The sequence below is a fragment of the Corylus avellana genome, chromosome 1, assembly GCF_965113065.1.
Source record: "Corylus avellana chromosome 1, dhCorAvel1.hap1.2, whole genome shotgun sequence".
NCBI classification, from domain to species: Eukaryota; Viridiplantae; Streptophyta; class Magnoliopsida; order Fagales; family Betulaceae; genus Corylus; species Corylus avellana.
Window position 1 is genome coordinate 29,422,398 of NC_142490.1, and position 15,111 is coordinate 29,437,508.

Consider the following 15,111-nt stretch of genomic DNA (forward strand, 5'->3'; position numbering starts at 1 on the left):
TGAACACCAACTTCTCCAGTTTGGAGTTTGCATCAAATTTCAATTGCTACACCCTAGACTGGAGCAACCATTCTAATTTCTCGTCACAAGCTAATGCTATGGGAAATTATGCTCCCCAATTTGATGAACTGTACCATCCTGAATATCCGCACTTCGGCAACCAATCCTCTACCACTTCACCCTGCAATTATCCTCCACAAGATTTATTGTTGGAAAACACCCTCAAAGCATTCATACAGTCTAATGGCCAAACCTTGCAAGAGCTTAAAAATGCCACCATGGTCAACTCCCAAGCTATAAATGAAGTGAAGAATGCAGCCATGGCCAACACTCAAGCAATTGAAAAGTTGGAAGGATAGCTTGGTCATTTAGTTGCTGAACTCACCGGAATAGAGGAAGAAGAGCTTCAAATTTAGTTGATGGCTGAAAGGCACTACATGACTGATGAGGATGATTCCAGCAATCCTTATCATGAGCATGTCCAAGCCACCACCCCAATTGGGAGAGAGAAAATTGTTGAGGAGATTGTTGATGAGCCAAGTCTGGAGGACCCATTGGGAAAGTGCTTTGCTCAATTTGGATGTGACCTAGACCTTGACAAGTTACTTGAGCAAGCTGATGCTTTATTGGGCTCCACTCCCAAGATGCGAACTGAAAATGGGGAAACCACTGAGATATCATTCCCTAACTCACCTTCATTAGCAGCTGAGCCTTTCATTGTGGGTAACCATGAGGAGAAAGAAGAGGAGGAAGTTGAGCAAATTGATCCCCTGCCAACTCCAAGTCTGTCCAATGACAAGGTAGTGAGAATTGAAGCTCATTTCTTCGTCACAATCCCTCTTGAGACACTGCATGAACCCCAAGCTCCACTTATTCAATGTCTCAAAGAGTCATTTTATGCCAAGACTCTCAAGGATCTTTGCAAACAAGCGAGCAAACCTAGGAACCATCGTCCCAAGAAGATCCTTCGGAGCAAGCAAGTTGGCTACATAAGATGGCGAAACATCCTTCCAGAGGGATATCAAATTCTTAAGAAAAAAGGGTGGAAGGGATTGGTCGGACATCCAAATGATCGGGGAAAGCACTGTAAAATTTCTTCCCCATTTTAATTTCTGCACATTTTCTTTCTTTCTTATTTTTATTTTATTTTGTGTAGTTTTCTTTTTGTTTCTATCATCAATTAATCTTTTGATATTTGTTTCTACGAGGAAATATTGCTATTAGATTTTGACAGGTGTTTTGGTGTTCAAGTTTGGGGGACGCCCTAGCCTTTGCACACTCGAGTTTCCTCATCCCACAGTATTGTATCTCTTGCCACATTGGGGATAATGTGTCATTTAAGTTTGGGGGTGTGGAAAAACACATTGTCTTTTTGTTTGTTTGTGTCTTTTTTTTTTTTGTTTTTATCTATTTGTTTTGTTAAAAAAAAAAAATAAATTGTGCTATGTTGTTGATTGGGCATGAGTTACATTATAACTGTGATTTGCATATCATTAGTGTGTTTAACTTTTTGAACACTGCATGTCATTAGAAATCTGAGTCCTTTGACTCATTTGGTGGATTAGAGAGACTTCACATGTCTGAGTTGATTATTACAAGCACACTAGCATAAAGTCTGTGAGGTATGAGATTTAGATTGATTAGGGTGTGCATTGCGATTTGTAGGATGAAGTGTTGATGAAACCTTGGATTGAGGATAGAAAATATATATATATATATATATAAAGTGTCATCATCAGTTTGAGCTTTTCATTGATTAACCGGACCTCATGCCTCACTAAGCATCGAGTGTTCGCATAAAAACATGAGAAATTCAATTTAGTTGATTGTATGGCTAGTTTGGCTTGGTAGCCTTTTTGACTTGAGTAACTAAGCCTTAGGGATGTTTTACATCTAGTGCCCTAAAACCATCTGGTTTGGGAGTCACAGGCCCAACACTCGTTACATAGGTCAATTAGAAAGCTTAAGGGAGTCGAAAATTGCACAGCCTACATAAAAAAAAAAAAAAAAATAATAATAAAAAGAATATATATATATATAAGCCTTTGGTGTTTTCATCTGTGTAAATTCCTATGAATTTTGAGGTACACTAAACTTTGAGAAAAATTGAAGCCTCTGAACTTTGTGTTAGCCTCACTTCGCACCTATTGGAGCTTGTGTTGTCTCAAATTTTCACCTTTGAGTTGAATGATTTGTGGTTGGCTTGATGATTTGATTGTGGTGTTTACTTTGTTAAACCTGCTCATGATGTGAGAACCATGTGTCTGTGTGGAAATTGCGGTTGTCAATGACATAATGCTAAAAATGTTTGTGGGTATCATTTCTGTTAAACCCTCACGAGATTTCACTCGTCCACTAGGGATGCCTAGGGGTTTAAAAGGCTTGTTGCATATGCTAAATGCAAACGTCTCTCCCACGACAGAGGACTTATGTTTCATGCTTTGATTTTGTTTTTCATTTTGTTTTGCTAAGGGACTAGCAAAATGTAAGTTTAGGGGTATTTGAAAAGCACCAAATATTGCATATTTGGGCACCTTAATTTACATTTGCTAAGCCTTTAGCTTTATTATGTTATGATGTTTTGGTTAGTTTTGGTGTTTTCGTGATTTGCAGGTTGTTAAGAGAAAAATGCGGCTTTAAGGTGAAATTTACAACTCATTCCATTAATTTTGGGGCTTAAGACACTTCAGGGAGCATTGGCAGCAAATTTGGATCGAGCGATGATTTGCACTCGATGAGTCCCACTAAAAAGGCCATATCTTGAGTTGTATAGCTCGGATTGAAGTGATCTTGGTGTCATTGGAAATCTAACTCAAAGATCTACAAAGTCATGTTTCACGTGAGTAGGCTAGTTCTGACTAGAAGTGCGCTCGAGCGCACTTTTAGTGTGATCAAGTGCACTCGGGCCCTACGCCACAGGAGACATGTTGCACGAGTGCGATCGAGAGCAGCTAGAGTGCGATCGAGTGCACTCAGTAGACCTGGTAGTGCTGAAACCCTAAAATTAGCTTATAAATATCATTTTTTCCATTGTAAATAGAGGGAGATGCATTGGGGGCACCATTCTTGGTCATTTTTCGTGTTTTCTGGGTTTTTGTAGTTTGGAACTCAAATTCTTTTGTAAGTTTTTAATTTTAATGAAGTAATTTAGTTTCTTTATGATTTCTTTTGTCATGAGAGGCTAAATCTTCAACTAACGTTGAAGATGAAGCCTCACCATTGATTTGTTTACATATTTTTATGTTTAGTTTGTATAATTCAGTCATTTAATGTAATGTATGTTCGTTTTAATTCAATTGTGTGACAAAATTGTGATTGATTGTTGTTTATAAATCGTGAAAATGTTGGATATTCATTGTGTTTCATCCAACGGATACATTTCATCTTTTGGTTTACTTTGGATATCCAATGTCTTTTATGCAAAGCATGGATACATTGGATCTTTTGAACTAAACCAGATATGTTTTGTTTTTCATAATAGAGATAGATTCATTGAATCTTTCAATAGGATTTTATAAAAACAAAAGAACATGCATGAGATTCTATTGAAATTTGGATGTTGAACAAACATAATTATATGTGCTTTGATTCGTTGAAGTGGATTCTGAAAACCTTAGTATTTTTATCTTTTGATTTATTTTATTTGTTTTGTTTTCATTTTCAAATTCCCAAAATTCATAACTAGGTTAAAATAGGATTAGTTTAGATAAAAATTAAATTTCACAAACACAATTTCCTGTGGATTGACCTCGCACTTGCATAAGCTGTACTATACACGATTCGTACACTTGCGAGTAATTATAATTTGCACAACACCAGTGCTCCTCCGAAATCTAACATTACAACATAAAGATATTAAAGGCCTCTATATCGTAGTAACATATAAACTATAAATGTTAGATGATCTTCTTCGGTGGATCCCGACATCAATGACGGTACTTATCCGGCGTCCCGAGAGCGATGACCAAACCATCACATTTAGAAGCCTAGAAATGCAAGGTAGCTGCTTTGTCAAAGAGTCATTAACAAAAATATCGACTCATGATGATAACATTTGAGAAAAATTTCAACAATTGGCAACTTCCTCTTTGAACTCGGGAATATTCCTAGGAAGAAAGATATCCGCATTCTCAAGGACTTCCATCTTTGATGGCATCTCAATAAATGAACTATACTAGAACAACTTTGCAATGAAGGATTAATGCCAAGAAATCTGAAATATCATAAAACAAATATATTAACAAATGCACTTATTTGTTATTCCATCCTTTACCATATTCCCAATCATCCACCTCAACATCTCCATGTCAATTGAGAATGCTAAGAATAAGTTCTGTTACTAAATTAAAATACATAGCAAACTACAATAAGTTATGTTACTAAAATAAGTAGTCAATGGTAAATGACGTGAAGATCAAGAAGGTCTCACTCATTCCCAGAGTTCATCCGAATGGAATGAAAATTGCTTGGTGTAGGGACTAACAAGTGGCATTGAATAACAATGACAACAATAATAGAAGAATGGCACATAGGAAGTGTCTAGCTAGCCCACTCTCTTCAAGATTTTCTAAATTTTATCCATCTTTCCACTCCCTCTTTACCAATCAGATATCTTTTTATAGCCTAGTTGCTTATGGGGTACAAGATGTAGTGGAAAAAGACACGCTTTCATGATAAACAATGATTTAACCAATGCTATGGTTCAGGAATTGCACAAAAGAATCTATGTAGCCAAGCCCATGGAGTTAGGCTTAAGGTTTAGTTGAAGTTCATGGTTTGCATATGGTATCAACGGAATAATAAGCAACATATGTCATCCATACAAAAAATATTTAAACCTGCAAACAACATGAACACATATATCTAAAAGTAGAAGCCAATTTCAACAATCTCTATTGCCCACATTCCGATTATTTATCCATTTCTCTCAAAATAGGTGTAGCTTAGTACAAGAAATACACATACATCAATTTCCTTTCTAAGTGGTCAAGCGACAAAGATACTTTCACTTCATGTTAAGACATCTACCACGTTTGTAACAGAGTCCCAATCTTCCAAGGATACTCTGCTGCAGATCAGATAACATTGCATCTTTTGTAATTCAAATGTAGCAATGCTATCTTAATCTTCTTTTATAATTCAAGTGTAGATATTACTTTAGTCTTCATTTGTAATTCAAACATATTCTTATCTTTTTCAGTTGTAACTAGTTTTAAATGTTATAAATATACGTATGGTCAGCAAACTAAGTAAGTTGCTATTTCCACATTTCCGCACTCAATATTGTTAACTCACATTGTATCAGAGCCTTCCCAGGTTCACAACCAATATTGATCAAATGGCTACTGTTTTCAACCCACCAAACATTTCTCATATCAGCAATAGAAAACTTGACCACTCCACTTCTTATCTTACGTGAACTTCACAATTTCTTCCTACTCTATGAAGCAATGACTTGCTCGGTGTTGTTGATGGAACTAAGCCTTGTCCTTCAAAATTTCTTCCTGATTTTGACAGTAAAGAAATTCCTCAAGTTAACCTAGAGTTTGTTATCTGGGTCAAGAAGGACCAGTGGTGCCTAAGCTGGTTCTATAACACCCTTACTTCAAGTGGTATGATATTGTCCGCTTTGGGCCAAGCTTGCACGGTTTTATTATTAAGTTTACTCCCAAAAGGCCTCATACCATTCCGAGAGAGTATATTAAATACATCATTGATAAGTGCCAAATATTGCATATTTGGACCCCTTTATTTACATTAGTTAATCCTTTAGTTGTGTCGTTATTTAATGGTTTGTGTTAGTTTGTGCTTTTAGTGTTTTGTAGGTCATTGAAGAAAAACTACAGTTTTAAAGGGAAAAATGCAAAGCTTGGAAGAAAGCATACTTTGAGAAGACCTAGATGATGTGGTTAAGATCAACCGAATCCAAGAAAAAGGTTAAATCGGATTAAAGATCAGATTGGATTAAAGATAGATTGGATAAGATTTCGGATCGGATTCAAATTCAGATTCTGTAGATGTCTCAATATTTTAACTATACCTTTCCGCTCAAATATCAGATTGAAGTGATTCAAGCGGCATTGGAAAGCTAATTCAATATACTACAATTCATTGTGAAATAGGATTTTCCTAATTCGGACGGTTACTATGCCAAAATCACCACGCAATAAAAGATCACAAATCTGGACGAATCCTATTCCGATTTCAGACTTCTATTTTGACTGGGAGACAAACCTCCGAATTATCTAGGTTTAATAAGGTTTTTAGGACTTTCCTAAACCTTTAAATAGACTTCTTTGCATTCAAGAAAACAAACACAATCCTAGAGAGCAAAATTCTTTTGTTTAGTTTTTCTTTAGGTTTAGGGTTAGGTTTAGATTTTATTTTTATGTGGAGCTAAATTCCCAACTAAGGTTGGGGATGAAGCCTCACCGATGAAGAACGACATCACTTTTATGTAAGTCTTTATTTATCTGATTTTATTGAGTTTTATATTTCAATTGTTTTACTTCTAATCAATGTGTAGAGTGATTCTTGGATATCTCTTGTGATTCAAGGATACATGTGATGATTTGAGATAATTTCATATGATTGATTGCTTAGTTTTTAACTCATAAAAATTGGATATCCCTTGTGATTTGTTCTACGGATACATCTGGTGTTTCAATTGAATTTGGATTCCTTTTGTGATTTGGTCAATGAATTGATACATGAGATAGTTTTGATTAATTCTTTGAAGCATAGTAAAACATACATAAGATTTAAATTGTGAGAACTTCGGATAAATATTGATGAATATGGAATATGTTGTTATGATTTGATGAGTGTGGATTCATAAGCCTTAGTCTTTACCTTTTGTTTTATTTTATTTAGTTTATGTTTGTCTTTTAATTTTTAAAACCAAAATTCAAAACCCTTTTGGGACTAGGTTAGGATTTAATTAGTTTAGATTTAAATTGCTCTTTAAAAAATACAATTCTCTATGGGTTCGACCTCGCACTTGCAATCCATTAAACTACAATCGATTTGTGCACTTGCGAGCTAAATAAATTTGCACAACAAGTTTTTGGCGCCGTTGCCGGGGAATTGTTCAATTGTTTAAACCAATTTATTTCTAAATTAGTTTTATTCTTCTACTAGTTATAATTAGGATTTTATTTTTCTGCTATTTGTTTTGTTTTATTCGTGTTACTAATTACAAAAAAAAAAAGATTTTTCTTTGCTGTTTTTTGTTTTGTTTGGCTTGTTTTACAGTTCTGCCACAGCACCATTCGCACATTAGCGCGATCGAGCGCACTCACAACAAAGGCAGCAGTTCCGTAGATTTTGGCCAAAAATGTATTTTTGATCTTTTTGTGAGTTTTCAAATTTTAGTTTTATTTTATTTTTAGTCAGTTAGTCGGTTTTTTTTTATTATTTAAAAATAAAAAATAAAAATGGTTAATGTTTTATGTGGGATATTTGCATGCTAAAAAGTGAGGGGAAGCATGAATTTTCATTTTAATGATTTTAATGCCTCTCCTAGTTATAGGACACCAGCTCCTACTAACTACCCTCAAAATTTTTACCCACAAAAACCATGTTCATATTGTTTCAATCCTTATCATTAGGAAAACAATTGTCCAGATTTGCGAGCTGAGCTCGATGACTTATGGGACAAATTAGACCAAATTAGAGCAGCTAGATCTAACTTTTCATAGGAACAAATGAACACCAGTTTCTCTAGCCTGGGGTTTGATTCAAATTTCAATTGTTATAATTCGGACTGGAGCAACCAATCTGATTTCTTAGGATCAGCTCAGGCTATAGGAAATTATGCTCACCAATTTGATGAATTGCACCATTCAGAATATCTGCAGTTCGATCATCAAGCTCAACCTCCTATTTATCAATCTACCACTCAAATGCCACAGCTTGCACCACAATCATCACTGGAATACATTATGAAAACATTAATAGAAAAAGTCCACCAGTCCAACTCCCAAGCTATACAGGAGCTCAAGAATTCCAACTCCCAAGCTATACAAGAGCTAAAAGGTTTTACCAATCAAGCTGTACAGGAGCTGAGGAATTCCAACATGGCTAATGGCAGAGACATACAAGAACTTAAGCAGGCCATGACCAAGATAGAAGGATAGATCAGTCATCTAGTTCCTGACTTCAACATAATAGAGGAAGAAGAGCTTCAAAGTCAGCTGATGGCTGAAAGGCACTACATGATTGATGAGGATGATTCCGAAAATTCTTATCATGAGTATGCCCAAGTCACCATCACACTTGAGAGTGAGGAATTTGTGGATAACAAAGAGGAGGAAGAGAAAGATGAGCAAGTTGAGCACCCTGAGCAAGTTGAGCACCATGAAAATAGTGAGCCCCCAATGGATCCTAATCTACCCAGTGACATGGAAGTGAGTACTGAAGCTCTTGGTTGCATCACTGTCCCTCTTGAGACACATCAAGAGCCCAAAGCTTCATCGCCTGCATGTCTCAAAGAGCCATCTAATGTCAAGATACTCAAAGACTTGTTCACACAAGCACACAAATCTAGGAACCACTTTCCTAAGAAGATCCTTCGAAGCAAGAAATTCTATATAAGATGGTGAAATATCCTTCTAGAAGGGTATGAAGTTTTGAAGAAGAAGTGGTGGAAGGGATTGGTTGGACATCCGCATGATAGGGGAAAGCGCTGTAAAGTTTTCTCCTCCAGTTTATTTTCTGCACTTCACTCCAAAAATTCTTTCGTTCCTTTTTCATTACATGTTAATTTTATTTGTTTTTGTTTCTAACAATAATTAAACTTTTGATATTTGTTTCTATGAAAAAAATATTGCTGTTAGTTTTTGTTGACAGGTGTTTTAGTGTTTAAGTTTGGGGGACGCCCTAGCCTTGTTACTTCCGGTAATGTATTTCTATACTACACATTGAGGTCAATGTGTAATTCAAGTTTGGGGGTATGGAAAACACTTTGTCTGTTCATTTTTGTTTTTATTTGTTTATTTTTATTTGTCATTTTGTGTTAAAAAAAAATTGAAAAAAAAATATTTGTCATTTTGTGTTAAAAAAAAATTGAAAAAAAAATTGTGCTATGTTGTTGTCAAGTTTGAGTTAAACTGTACCTGTGATTTGCATTTCATTAGCTTGCTTAAAGAGTTAAATACATCATTATGTCATTTGAAGTCTGAGTCCTTTGACTTATTTTTGGGTAAAAGAGATTTTACTTGTTTTGAGATAAATTTTTATGAGTACATTAGCATGTTTTTTTGAGGTATGATATTTGAGCTTAAGCTTGTTCTCTTTGAGATTTGTTGGATGTCCTATTGATGAATAACCATTGGCTTGCAAGATATAAAATAAATAAATAAATAAATAAAAGAAGGAAAAAGAAGAGAAAGATCATGTTGAGTTTTTCACTGAGTAACCGGACCTCTTGCCTCATTAAGCATTGAGTGTTCGCGTCAAAATGTGTGAAGTTCAGTGTTGATTTATGGTATGGTTAATCTGACTTCGTAGCCTTTTTGACTTAAGTTAATAAGCCCTTAGGGATGTTCTACATCTAGTGCCCTAAAGCCACCTGGCTTGGGAGTCATTGGCTTAACACTTGTTACATGGGTCAATTAGAAAGCTTAATGGAGTTAGACATTGCAGAGCCTATAAAAAAATTAAAAAAAAAATATTCATATCTTGCCTTGGTTGTTTCATTTGATAGAGATTTTTACAAATTTTATGGAACTTGTCTTGAGTTTAAACTGAAAGCTTGATGATTGTATGCTAATTACACTTTACACATTTCAGAACATATGAGGTCTCAATTGTCCATTTATGAGTGATTTGATTTTAGATTTCCTTTTGACTGTTATGATGGTGTTTCTCTTTTTAAGTTTGCTCATGAATAAGAACCATGGTTTATGTGAAACTTCTTTGTTGTTAACAACATAGTGCACAATGTTTGTGGGTATCATTCCTGTTAAGCCCTCACGAGACTTCACTCGTTCACTAGGGATGCCTAGGGGTTTAAAAGGCTTGTTGCATATGCTAAATGCAATCATTCCTCCCATGAAAGAGGATTTATGTTTCTTGCTTTCATTTTATTTTTCGTTTTGTTTTGCTAAGCGATTAGCAAAATGTAAGTTTGGGGGTGTTTGATAAGTGCCAAATATTGCATATTTGGACCCCCTTCATTTACATTAGTTAATCCTTTAGTTGTGTCGTTATTTAATGTTTTGTGTTAGTTTTGTGTTTTTAGTGTTTTGTAGGTCATTGAAGAAAAACTACAGTTTTAAAGGGAAAAATGCAAAGTTTGGAAGAAAGCATACTTTGAGAAGACTTAGATGATGTGTTTAAGATCAACCGAATCCAAGAAAAAGGTTAAATCGGATTAAAGATCAGATTGGATTAAAGATAGATTGGATAAGATTTCGAATCGGATTCAAATTCAGATTCTGTAGATGTCTCAATATTTTCACTATAACTTTCCGTTCAAATATCGGATTGAAGTGATTCAAGTGGTATTGGAAAGCTAATTCAATATACTACAATTTATTGTGAAATAGGATTTTTCTAATTCAGACGGTTACTATGCCAAAATCGCCCTACAATAAAAGATCACAAATCTGGACGAATCCTATTCCGATTTCAGACTTCTATTTTGACTGGGAGACAGACCTCCGAATTATCTAGGTTTAATAAGGTTTTTACGACTTTCCTAAACCTATAAATAGACTTCTTTCCATTCAAGAAAAGAGACACAATATTAGAGAGCAAAATTCTTTTGTTTAGTTTTTCTTTAGGTTTAGGTTTAGGTTTAGATTTTATTTTTATGTGGAGTTAAATTCCCAACTAAGGCTGGAGATGAAGCCTCACCAATGAAGAACGACATCACTTTTATGTAAGTCTTTATTTATCTGATTTTATTGAGTTTTATATTTCAATTGTTTTACTTCTAATCAATGTGTGGAGTGATTCTTGGACATCTCTTGTGATTCAAGGATACATGTGATGATTTGAGATAATTTCATATGATTGATTGCTTGGTTTTTAACTCATAAAAATTGGATATCCCTTGTGATTTGTTCTACGGATACATCTGGTGTTTCAATTGAATTTGGATTCCTTTTGTGATTTGGTCAATGAATTGATACATGGGATGGTTTTGATTAATTCTTTGAAGCATAGTAAAACATACATAAGATTTAAATTGTGAGAACTTCGGATAAATATTGATGAATATGGAGTATGTTGTTATGGTTTGATGAGTGTGAATTCATAAGCCTTAGTCTTTACCTTTTGTTTTATTTTATTTAGTTTATGTTTGTCTTTTAATTTTTAAAACCAAAATTCAAAACCCTTTTGGAACTAGGTTAGAATTTAATTAGTTTAGATTTAAATTGCTCTTTCAAAAATACAATTCTCTATGGGTTCGACCTCGCACTTGCAATCCATTAAACTATAATCGATTCGTGCACTTGCGAGTTAAATAAATTTGCACAACAATCATCTTTTCTATGCCCAGGCAATGCGGGATGTCACAATCACCCCCTCTTAAGACTCAGCGTCCTCGCTGGCGACCCTCATGGGCTTGTGCATGCTCTTCCCATCTCAGACTGGGCTATGGCTCTGATACTATATGTAGCACCCCTACTTCAAGTGGTATGATATTGTCCGCTTTGGGCCAAGCCCGCATGGTTTTATTATTGGGTTTACCCCCAAAAGGCCTTATACCATTTAGAGAGAGTATATTCCATATAAACACATCATCTTTTCTATACCCAGGCAATGTGGGACGTCACAGGTTCAATGCTTGTTTATCTGTGAGTGTCCTTTCCTTTGTTTATGGACTGGAAACCTCAAAACAAGTTTAGTGCTACCTTTCCTCGAGATTTGCTTCTCAATCTCGTTCTAGGATAGCACAAATCAAGCGACAATTGCAGTCCCTACACCAGGGAGCCTCATCTTGTTTTGAGTTTCTACAATTGGCTAAGTCATGTGCTGATCAACTGGCTGCCATTGGCAAACCAATGGATGATGACAACTTGATATCTTATGTGATAGGTGGTTTAAACTCTTCATACCATCCTTTTATCACATCTTATTCATTTGCAACTCAGGAAACTAGTTTACCTTATGATCAGTTTCAAACTTAATTACTGAATTATGAGATGCTGCTTGACAATTCCCGGAAGTCAACTAAGTAAGAAATAGGTGGCTTTGCTTTGTACTCACAAAAGCCCAAGAGTCAACATTTTCACAAGAACAAATTCTCTAATCATGCAAAGAAGAATTTTGGTGTGTCATCCACTCATTCAAAAAGACCCAAGAATGATTCTTCTTCTTTTCCAAATATCAACAGACCCTCATGTCAAATCTGTGGCAAAAGTGGACACCAAGCCCTTGGCTGTTTCCATATAATGGATTTTGGCTACTAGGGTCGACACCCTCTAGCACAGCTAGCTGCCATGACGGCAAAGAACAATTCAGCTACTGATTAAACATGGCTTGCTGTCAGTGGAGCCAACCTTCATATTATTGATGATGTGGCTAATTTGGAGACCAAAGATCCTTATCATGGTAGTGAAGAAGTTTCAGTGGGCAATGGTTCTGGTTTGTTTATAGCACACACTGGTTCCTCTCATTTTTCACATTCCAATATTGATTTTCATATGAAAAACATCCTTCATTGTCCAAATGCAGCCACTAATCTTCTTTCCATTCAAAATTTTTGCAAGGACATCCTTCTTATTTTCATTGCTCTCATTGGAGTTTCTGCTACTGCTTATGTTTGGCATTCTCGTTTAAGGCATCCTGCCTCTCATGTTTTTCAATTAATCAAAACTCATTGTAGTTTGTGTGTTAAAGGCACAATTAATAAAGATTCGATTTATGAATCATGTCAAATGGCCAAAAGCAAACGCATTCCTTTTTCTATTTCCACTAGAACTGCTAAATGTCCTCTTGAAATCATTCATTCTGATCTTTGGTGTTCTCCCATTTCATCTATAAGTGGATGTCGTTTTTACATTTTATTTATAGATGAGATCTCTCTGTTTTCAAGGATGTTTCCAATAAAATTTAAATTTGAAGCATTTGTTGCCTTTGTCAAATTCAAAAGCTTTGCTGGAAATCAATTTACAAGCAAAGTTAAAGCACTTCAGTCAAATGGTGGAGGGGAATTTATTTCAAATCAGTTTAAAACCTTCCTTGACACCAATGGCATCATGCATAAATTGTCATGTCCATACACCTCTCAGCAAAATGGTATAGCTAAGAGGAAGCATAGACATCTGGTAGAAACTGGATTAGCTCTTTTGGCTCACTCACATCTTCCACAATGGGTTGAAGCTTTTAATACGTAAATTTTTCTAATTAATAGGCTCCCCACTACTATTTTACAAAACAAGTCACCTTATCAAGTGCTACTTGATAAATATCTAGATTACCCTATTCTCAGAATTTTTGGTTGTGCATGTTATCATTTGTTGAGACCATACAATAATCACAAAATGCAATTTCGATCTAAGAAATGCATTTTCTTAGGATATAGTGCTAATCATAAATGGTATAGGTGTCTTGACTCATCTACCAATCGTGTCTATCTCAGTAGACATGTTGTGTTTGATGAATTGCAGTTTCCTGCCAAGGATATAAGTCCTCTTCTGCCACAGCCTACTGCACCAGTAGCTGCATCTAAGAACATCGCACTTCAGGCACCTGCTTTATCCTCCTCTTCCCTTGACATTTCCAATATTGCAAACTCAGATACTTGTAATTCTATTGTGCCTATTCATTCTTTTAGAAATAAGTAACAATTTTGACTTGGATACATCTTTGCCTCCATCTGCAACTTCTCAAGTACCTGCTGTAGCGTCCTAGATTTTTAAAGTCTTATTTTAAAGATATTTATTTGATGATATATTATTCATATTAGGTAATGATATTTCTTTTAAGGTGGAGATATTTATTGATGATATTAGGTAATAATATTTATTCTTGAGGAATTTATTAGATCTTATGAATATTATTGGAATGAATATTGATTTAAGGTTATTATATCATGATGTTGATTATTTTATTGGGAGATTTAAGAGTTATGATAATTGATGATTGATTGATATAATTTGGAGTATGATAGTAATAATTGGTGATTGATTTTATGAGTGAGGAATTTGTGGGATTCAGATTTTTAAGGGAAATTAGGTGAAAATAGTATTGGAGATTTTATTAGATTTGTTTTTAATAAATTGGAGTGAGTAGAATTTTACCCACATGCCTACTTTGCCCCTGCCCCACTATTGCCGACAGGCTACATCTTATTATTTTCTTTCTTTCTTTTCTTACTTGCTGCCTACTCCCACGTACAACCCCATTATTTTTCCTTTCTTTTGTTTTCTTTCCTCCCTCTCGCCTATTTAAGTTACTCTTTCTTGCCTCAACTGAACCAGAGAAGAGGGAGAGTGAGAGATTGAGATAAGTTAGAGAAAGGAGATTGAGAGGAAGAAAGAAAGAGAGTTGGGTGAGAGAGAGAGAGTTAGTGATTGGGAAATTTTGATTAAGGATTAACTGCAGCAGAATGAGTTTCAACAAGTAATTACCTTTGATGATTCATTCATGTAACCCACTGTAAGTATTCTTACTTACTGAGTATGATATTGATATTCAATAATATAGATCTTTATAGTTTTATTAAATATCTGGCCTTTGATATAATTGCTTCAACAGTGATTTATATTATCGTGAATCAATTGACTCATTACTTTACAGTTTTTTGTAGTGCTTGCAGGAATGAAAAGTCAAGGTAATTATGCAGTTGTGATTAGAGATTCATATTGAGATGTACAGAGATTCCAAGTTGGTTAAGTTTTGTCTAGAGTTTAGACTATTGGATAGATTTGTATAAATGCCTTGTACGACATAGCTTTGGGTATTTTTTGTATAAAGAAAAGTATTTTTAACGGTATTATTTTGTTTTGATAATTTTAGTTTTTCCACTGTGTGAGATTATTTCAGTGTAACACTCAATTTTGTTTACAAAGAAAAGAAGAGAAATATCGGGATGTTACACTTGCTACAGATCATGACCCCTTAGATTCTATGATCTTACCATCATCTGCAACTTCA